A 9,314-nucleotide genomic window follows, 5' to 3' on the forward strand; every position below is an offset into this window, starting at 1 on the left:
CCTCTATTTTGTCTCCTTCCCTCCCTGTCGCTTTCCCTTCTTACAGAGTCCATGGTGGGGACATGCTAACATGAATCCCACTGAGTGACACCTGTAGCCACTGTATTTTATCATGGCGTTTGCGGTTTCATATATGCCTGCCCTGCATACTGATCATGCTCCCGTGCCATTCCCATGCATGCTCTCCCTTCCCATCCGCACATTTCTCAAGTTCATATCTAAGTCTATTTGTTTTGTTTGGTGATTCATCAAGGTCAGCCATGGTTCTTTTTATGACTGGGTCAGGACCATTGGAGCCTCATGGGCCAGGGCCGGGTATACAGTTAAAAACTGAGACCTTTCCCAGATCGATTGATAGTGTATATGGTTTTTCTTTTTTCTTTTGTTTTTACTTTTGTTTGTTTGTTTGGTCTCTGTATGGCACTGGGAGTTTAGCCTAGAGCCTTGTGTGTGAGTGGTCATTTTCCCTCTGTTGTGTTTCCAGCCGTGACAGTGGTTTAATCCACTGAGTCATGAATCTTTTTGGAGCAAAGTGTGGGTGTTAACAGGAGTCAGGAAAGACTCCTTGTTTGAAGGAGTTGTCCCAGAGGAATAAGATATTACCTGGAAGGGACCCAGGGGCACTCACCATGGGGTTTTGGTTGGGTACATCTTAGAGAAACAAACCTGAGGTTGCACGGGTGAGTGTGAAGTGCATGAGCCTTACAGTCAGCTTGTTGGGTACACTTATAATTCTACCACAAGAATACAGAGAGGGTGCAAGCGACTGGAGGGGCCTCCTGTGCAGAGGTGAGTTCTAGATCACTAAATGGGGGGAAACTGCATGAACCAAGGGCTCCTACCCAATCTAGTAAACGCTAACTGGGAAATAAGCTCTTTAGAAGGTCTGTGACTCCTTTAGAGGGCAAGGAGAAGAGTGGTAATATTAAATAATCTCATCTAAAATAACCGAGTGTGTAGAGGAACTGTGCATTTCTGATTTGAAAGATCACACCTGGACACATAGCCTACTGTACTCAGCAGAACTCTTATAAGTGAAGATGAAAGCTCCCATGGTAAAAGTTGGCTAAAGGGATTCATGACTGATGTAGGAGGATCTTCTATCTGTTGCTTTCATTGGTTAATTAATAAAGAAAACTGCTTGGCCTGATAGGTCAGAACATAGGTAGGTGGGGAAGACAACAGAATTGTGGGAGGAAGAAAGCAGAGACAGGCAGACTATGAAGCTCAGGCCCGAGATGGACGTGGGTTAGAATCTTCCCGGTAAGCCATGACCCCGTGGTGATACACAGATTACTAGATACAGGTTAAAGTAAGATGTGAGAGTTAGCCCTGCGGGAGATACTGGAAGGAATGGCCAAGATTGAAGACAAAGCTAAACATAGCCAAGAGGGCGACGAGAGGAATAAAATAATGATCCATAGCAGACAAGAATCAAGAAATACCCAAGTGCTACAAATCAACAACAAAAAATGATGGGAACCAATAATAACTGAATATTAAATAATCAGCTTCCTCATCAAAAGACAAGTACCTAATAAATTAGATTTTAAAAACAGGATTTAAAATTTTTCTGCTTTCAAGAAACACACCTCACTATCAAAGATAATCTCACTATCAAAGATAAACCCTACCATAGGCTAAAATGGCAGAAAAGATATTCCATGCAAACAACCAGGAAACAGGTGGCACTGTGGTTCTAATTCCTGACAAAACAGACTTATCAGAAGGTAGAGACTTCATACTGATGAAAGAAGTAGTTCATGAAGAGGAATCCACAACTCTAGATGCACACCATGCACAGGCTCTTAAGTTCATAAGACCAGTGATTAATGCTAACACAGTAACAGAGTACCTCCCTGTTATCATTAGATAACTGGGCAAAAAGGAATATAGGAACATTGGAATCAGATTATATTACAGACTTAACAGACATCTACAGAGATTTCTACCCAGCCACTAAATAATAAACCTCACCAGCACATGGAACCATCTCTAAAACAGATCACATACTAGAACACAAAGCAGATCTCAAAAAATGTAGGAAAATTAATACCCGGCATCCCGTCGGACCATAGTGGGGTAAAGCTATAAAACAGCAGGGAGAGAAGCTAGAATATTACAAATTCGCGGAGGTTAGACAGCATGCTATTGAATAATGAGTAGTCATTGAAAGAATTAAAGTAGTAAAAGCCCTAGAGTTGAATGACAAAGAGAACACAGTGAATGAACATCTGTGGGATACAAGGAAGGCAATACTAGGGGATGTCTATGCCTCTAAGTACATACACCTTTTTAAGAAAATGTCACCAGGTAGTAGTAACACACGCCTTTAATCCCAGCACTTGGGAGGCAGAGGCAGGCCTCTGAGTTCTAGGCTGGCCTGGTCTACAAAGTGAGTTCCAGGACAGCCAGAGCTACGCAGAGAGACCCTGTCTTGAAAAATAAAAACAAAAAATCCTGATGATGCACCTTAAAGCACTGGGAAAGCAAGAACCTGTTCCCAGAGCAGTAGAGGCAGAGAAAACGAAGACAGGGCATAGATTAATAGAACAGGAAGGAAGACACTACTATGAACCAACAAGGAAAATAATTGGCTCTTAGATAAACAAGCTTGACAAATTAACCATAAGAAAGACCCAAATTAATAAAATCAGAAGTGGACAGGGAGACATCAAGGAAACTCAAAAACTTGTAAAGTTTTGTATTTCACACACTGAACAAGAAAATAAAAAAGAAACAAGAATTTCCAGATGACTATGATCTACCAAAGCGATTAAAGATAATGCACATTAAAATATCTATAACAAGCAGTAAAATGGAAAGAGTCAAATATCCCCCAAATTTTTAAAAAAAAGTCTCGTTCTTGTGGTGCCCACGGGAATGACAAAAGGACAGACCCAGAAAAGCTGGGATGGGGTGTGTGCTGTGCTCTCTCAGGTACCTACTGCTGCAGCAGTCCCCAGACAGCATTTCTTTCAGACAGCTGAAACAAGGAGGCGGGGTTATGGTAAACACCGGAGTGAGGAGGCGGGGTTATGGTAAACACCGGAGTGAGGAGGCGGGGTTATGGTAAACACCGGAGTGAGGAGGCGGGGTTATGGTAAACACCGGAGTGAGGAGGCGGGGTTACGGTAAACAGAGTGAGGAGGCGGGGTTATGGTAAACACCGGAGTGAGGAGGCGGGGTTATGGTAAACAGAGTGAGGAGGCGGGGTTACGGTAAACAGAGTGAGGAGGCGGGGTTATGGTAAACACCGGAGTGAGGAGGCGGGGTTATGGTAAACAGAGTGAGGAGGCGGGGTTACGGTAAACAGAGTGAGGAGGCGGGGTTATGGTAAACAGCAGAAGGAATTCATTGAGGAACAGTTTGAGGTTGGGGTCATCCCGGAGGAGGAAGCTGTGGTTGACAGTTTTGCACACACTGTCAACATTTGCACTTGAACCAGAGAAAGGCTTTGCTATGTCTGTGAGCCTCATCTGGGAAAGGCTTTGCCATTCCCCTAGGTCAGAGCCATTGGTGTTTTTGATAATGGCCATGCCCATGCCAGTAATACAGAATCACTCAGGCCTTCCTCCCCTACTCCATGCAGGTCATCTGACAGCTGAGTGCAATATTCTACCCGACTTTTAAAGAAAACCACAATATATCTCAGGTTATTATGTAAAAAGGAATGGTAACACTTCCAAATTCTCCTTATGAAGCCCTTATTGCCCTGCTACCCAGGCAAATAAAGAGAATTACAGGCTGATCTCCACATATGGACATAGATACAAAGATTCTCAATAGAATATTTTCAAACCTGATTCAAGAACATTCCAAAAAAGATATTTGTGATTTTATTCCAGACATGCAGTGTTGTTCAACATAACTAAATCAGGAAATGTAATTCATCATGTAAGTGGTCTTGTGCTTAACTATATTGAAATCAACTGACACCCAAGTTTCTGGGCACACCTGTGGGGATATTTCTTGACTGGATCATTTGAGGTAGGAAGACCCACCCTAAGTCTGGGACACACGTTCAGGTGACACTCTACATAAAAGAAAATAAAACAGGGAAGCTTTTTGCTTTTTTACCCAGGTTCAATTCCCAGCATTTACATGGTAGCTCATAACTGTCTATAGCATGCATTTTACTGAATAGATATGCATTTGACTGAATAGGTATGCATCTGACTGAATAGGCATGCATTTGACTGAATAGGCATGCATCTGACTGAATAGACATGCATCTGACTGAATAGGCATGCATTTGACTAAATAGACATGCATTTGGCTGAATAGACATGCATCTGACTGAATAGGCATACATTTGACTGAATAGACATGCATCTGACTGAATAGATATGCATTTGACTGACTAGACATGCATCTGACTGACTAGACATGCATCTGACTGAATAGGCATGCATTTGACTGAATAGACATGCATCTGACTGAATAGGCATGCATCTGACTGAATAGGCATGCATTTGACTAAATAGACATGCATTTGGCTGAATAGACATGCATCTGACTGAATAGACATGCATCTGACTGAATAGGTATGCATTTGATTCTGCTACAACACTTAGGACTCATTATGAATTTTAGGTGAAAAAATATTTTGAGTATACAGAAAAGGGCGACAGGAACAGACACCAGTGAGCTAGCTCACTGACCACTTATCATGATTAACTCCCCATCTCCTGCTTTCCTTTTTTATTTTATTTTAATGTTTGTTATTTAACTTTCTGAGCATTTCATACGTGAATACACTGTATTCACATCATTTAAAGCCCTCCAACTTCTTCTTTGTTCTCCCCTCAAACTAAAGACCCCCTTCTATATCACACACACACACACACACACACACGCATGCACACACGCACACACACAACACCCTACTGAGTGTCACCCATGTTTATTTTAAGAAAATAAAGCATAGAAAATATAGTTAAAATCTGATCTTTTTTTCTTTTCTTTTGCTTTTCTTTCTTTTTGCTTTTTTTTTGGTTTTTTGAGACAGGGTTTCTCTGTAGCTTTGGAGGCTGTCTTGGAACTAGCTCTTGTAGACCAGCTGGCCTGGAACTCACAGAGATCTGCCTGCCTCTGCCTCTGGAGGGCTGGGATTAAAGGTGAGCACCACCACTGCCCAGCTTTGCTATTTTTCATATCGAGTTTTAAGAAATGTTTGTAAATTTTGGAATCTGACTCTTGAGATTTGATGTGTACTTCCTGTCGTGTTTACCCGCTCTTTAGTTAAATAAATACAACCAGAAGGCTGGCCTTTTGCATGCAAACCAGCAATAATAACATACCAGCCACCTCCTCTAAACTTCCTCTGCCAAATACCAGACAACTAGAACCTCTCTGCCCTATGAGTGCTCCGTGCCACCACTGTGCATAGAAGCCTTCCTAAGCCTGCTGATTCCCCTTATTTCTTCTTGAAATCACACAGGCCTCTGTTCACCCTTTGCCCTTTGTTTGCCCTACCTCACAGTGGGCTGGGCACTCCCCATCAGTCACTAATTAAGAAAATTCCCTACAGGCTTGCCTGCAGCCTGTCCCTAGGAGGCATTTTCTCTGTCGAGGCTCCCTTCCCTTAGATGACTTTAGCTTCTGTCAAATTGACATAAAACTATCCAGCACACATCTCCATTCCTGTGGGATGCATTTGAAGACCTTCAGTAGATGCCTGCAACCTTGGATGTTACTAAACCCTAAGTATATTGTATTTTTCCTTATGCACACCTAACTATGTTAAAGATTCACTTCCAAATTAGGCACATTAGAAAATTAGCAATGGTAAATAGCCATAGACTTTAGCAATCCCAACATAGGATTTGGTGGTTGTGGGGGTTTTGGTTTTTTTTTTTGTTGTTTTGTGTTTTGTTTTTTGTTTGTTTAGTTTTTTAGTTTTTGAGACAGGGTTTCTCTGTGTAGCCCTGTCTGTTCCAGGACTAGCCCTGTAGATCAGGTTGACCTCGAATTCACAAAGATCTGCCTGCTTCTGCCTCCTGAGTTCTGGGATTAAAGGTGTGCACCACTACCATAGCCAGGATGTTGCTGTTGCTCTTATTAAACACATTGTTGCTTAAGGAAGTTCTGATTTTCCAGGCATCAGCAGCCCTGTACTTTGGAGACATTTTTAGGTGCAATAGAAGTCTCCTGATGCAGATGCTGTGAACGCTCATCCAGCCTGATCACCAAGGTGGTTTACAGCAGACTGTGAGGCTGTGTGTGCACAGTACAGATTTGCTAGACAAAGATGTGAGTCATGGTCACCGTGATGGAGCAGAAAGCGGGGGACATTATCACACCACTGAGAATTATGCTACAAACAAATTCTTTATTTCTGGAATTTTCCAGGTAATATTTTTCTGATAGCAGTTGACCACAAAACTAGTGCAAACAGGGTTCATAACTGTCTCTGATTTCAGACAACCTCTGAGGATTTTGGAATGTAGCCCAAGGATGGGGGAAATCACTGCAATGGAGGTAAGGGATTGTATCCTATGGCAACGCAGGGGAGATGCAAAACCTAGATTAGATGCCACGAAGAGCCGCATTTAGTTTGGGTTCTTTATCCAGACTCCTCTTTAGGTCCAGAAGCTCAAAGAGACTCATGGTGCTGGCATCTAGGTAGAGTTTGCTTTGGCTCCACTTCCTGACTAATGGATACTCACTCAGCACCTAGAGTGTAAACAGAAATAAGTGCTGGTCTTCCAACTGACACAGGATACTTCCAATACTTCCAGTCCTGTTCCTGGAAAAGCCAAGCTTCTTGCCCCGGCTCCAGCGTCCACATGCCCTGTGGCCTCTGGTCCATCTATGATTTTCCACTCGGTCTTGTTTCTGGTCTTGGAATGTTTATCACTTTTTTGAGCTGTTGCTGTGATGCATTTCTACCTGTTGCTGTGATGCATTGGGAGCAGAGCAGCGTGCTGCAGTATGCCTTTTTTTTTTTTTTTTTTTTTTTTTTTTGGTTTTTCGAGACAGGGTTTCTCTGTAGCTTTGGAGCCTGTCCTGGAACTAGCTCTTGTAGACCAGGCTGGTCTCGAACTCACAGAGATCCGCCTGCCTCTGCCTCCCAAGTGCTGGGATTAAAGGCGTGCGCCACCGCCGCCCGGCTGCAGTATGCCTTCTTGCGGGGTGTCTTAGAGGGCATTCCTCTGGAGCCACAGACTTAACCTGTAGAATTTGCAAGGACAAAGTCCATGGACTAGTGTACAGAGGAGAAGAGGTGACCAGAATGGATCTGAGCATTTTTGTTGCCAGAGCTAATGGAGAGTCCAGTCCATGTTTGGTTCCTGAGATGATTTCCTGGGTTTTTTTGTTTGTTTGTTTGTTTTTTAAATCTACATTCTATCGATTTGTTGCTGTCTCTGAGAGTCATGGTCTAGAAAAGAATATATATGGCATCTCTTGGCCCATCAATATGTTTCTTTTTTTTTTTTGGTTTTTCGAGACAGGGTTTCCCTGTAGTTTCTAGGGCCTGTCCTGGAACTAGCTCTTGTAGACCAGGCTGGCCTAGAACTCAGAGATCCGCCTGCCTCTGCCTCCCGAGTGCTGGGATTAAAGGCGTGCGCCACCACCTCCCGGCTCCATCAATATGTTTCTTGAAGTAACTTGATTGACAGTTTTCATAAGATTATGTACAAGGAATGGTGAGAGGACCCCAACAAAACTTTGTTGTGGCCTCTAGAAGAAGGGATGTGGCTGCTGGTCAGAACAAACTGCAGATGGCGTCCTCTGTTGCCAGAGCAGGCAGTGGGAAGACAATGGCATACCCAGCAGAAATATGTTACAAATTATCCACCTCTACAGGCCTTTTACACCTTTCTGTCTAGCTGGAGTGCAAAATGAAAGCAGCTATTTCCTTCTGAGAATGTCAGATCCAGACAAAGAGGGCAGCAGAGGAGAGGGGCAGGGCTTCAGTGATCCTGAGCAGTAGGCCGTGTGGACAAACACAAAGAAGGGACGATGGGACAGTCCTCCATATCTACTGATAGCTTCTTTCGTGGTTTGAATCACAGTCTAGGCTCTTTTTAAAAACTGGGGGCCAGGTGTGGAGGTGCATGCCTTTAATCCCAGAACTCGAGAGGCAGAGGCTGGTGGATGTCTATGAGTTTGAGGCCAGTGTAAGGAGTTCTGTGAATTCATGGTCTATGTAGGGAACTTCAAGAAAGCCAGGGCTACATAGTTTCGATTAATTAATTAGTGATGCCAAGAATGGAACCCACAAAGGGCTGCGTTATACTGCCCCAATTTATAGGTGAGCAAACTGAGGCTGAATAGTTTTCAGTCACCTAGAGAGGGGGCATTCTGAATCTCTGTCTGGAGCAACACAGATTGGGTGATCAAAAATCCAGGTAACAAGATTCTCTTTTTTTCTGGTTCATCATCCCATCACAGGACATACGTGCTCTACATGAGCAACCACTGAAATGTTTCCCAGACACATGAGTGCACAGATTGTCCTGTGCTGTCAGGGGGTTGAGGGACTACCATCCAGCCTGTTGACATGCATGTTTTGAACAAGATGGTGCCCATCCATGCTGGGTGGGGCCAGGACTTGTCTACATTTTAGACACGTTGTTCGGAAGACAGCAACCATCACTATGACAAACTGAACTATGTGCCGGGAAAGGGTATTCTTTTCCCAAATATTTCTCGGTGACATGTTGTTTTTCTAGGGAAAGTTCCACGGCACACTTTGGTTCCTTTGCCCTAACATGCTCCGCACCTCCACATAGGATGGAGAGGGTCCAAGTGCTTTCAGCACCCCGTTTGTATTCTCCCTCACTCGTCAGCACCACACTCACCCAAGCCTTCTTCTGATTCCATCTGGGCTACACAGACCTGAGTTTGAGGCTAGATTCTGCCTCTAATGGGCTTGTGGGGTGTGAGAAATTTCATTCTCTGAAATACCTTTTGTAACATAATTTAGCATATCCAGAAGATTGAATTATGAATGTTGTCATTTCTTTGAGTGCATGTCCTGAGTTGACCAATAAGTAACACGTAAAGGTGGCACAACATTCTTACTGCATCCCGGATAAATGCATGCTTGTTATCTATTGAGCAACAGCATCCGGTCAGCAAGGCTTGTTAGCATGTAAGTCGGTGGGAGCTCATGAACACATTCGAAAAACTTGGTTTTCCTCCTCACTCCTCAGGTGACAGTATGAAGTCTCCAGAACAGTAGCCTGCGTCTTCCTGGAATAGAGACTAGTGGGTGGCTGGCTACCTGAGAAGTCAGCAGTGTTTGCTTCTGAAGGAGGAGGTGGCAGAGCCTGAGGGAACAAGAAGAAGGAAGAGAGGGACTG

Source organism: Arvicola amphibius, chromosome 12 (genome assembly GCF_903992535.2).
Source record: "Arvicola amphibius chromosome 12, mArvAmp1.2, whole genome shotgun sequence".
Taxonomy (NCBI): Eukaryota; Metazoa; Chordata; class Mammalia; order Rodentia; family Cricetidae; genus Arvicola; species Arvicola amphibius.